Here is a 321-nt window from a genome sequence, read left to right as displayed (position 1 = left end):
TACCTTGTACTGATATGCCCGTCCTTCGAACGCAAACCGCAGAAATGGTCTGTGGCGCGGAAGGATCGACACATGAAGGTACGCGTCCTTCAGGTCGATCACTGCAAACCAATCTCGGGGACGGACACGCACCCGAAGATGCGTTTCTGCGTCAACATCTTCAACGGTAGCCGATGAAGGGCCCGGTTCAAAACTCACAAATCCAAGATTGGCTGTAACCCACCGCCTTTTTTTTCTTCTTTTTTTTCTTCTTGGGTACAATGAAGTAAGGGCTGTAAAACCCCGACCTCATATCGGCTGGAGGGACCGGCTCTATCGCAT

Source organism: Sinocyclocheilus anshuiensis, unplaced genomic scaffold (assembly GCF_001515605.1).
Source record: "Sinocyclocheilus anshuiensis isolate Anshui unplaced genomic scaffold, SAMN03320099.WGS_v1.1 scaffold233, whole genome shotgun sequence".
Taxonomy (NCBI): domain Eukaryota; kingdom Metazoa; phylum Chordata; class Actinopteri; order Cypriniformes; family Cyprinidae; genus Sinocyclocheilus; species Sinocyclocheilus anshuiensis.
This window is presented reverse-complemented; position numbering follows the sequence as displayed.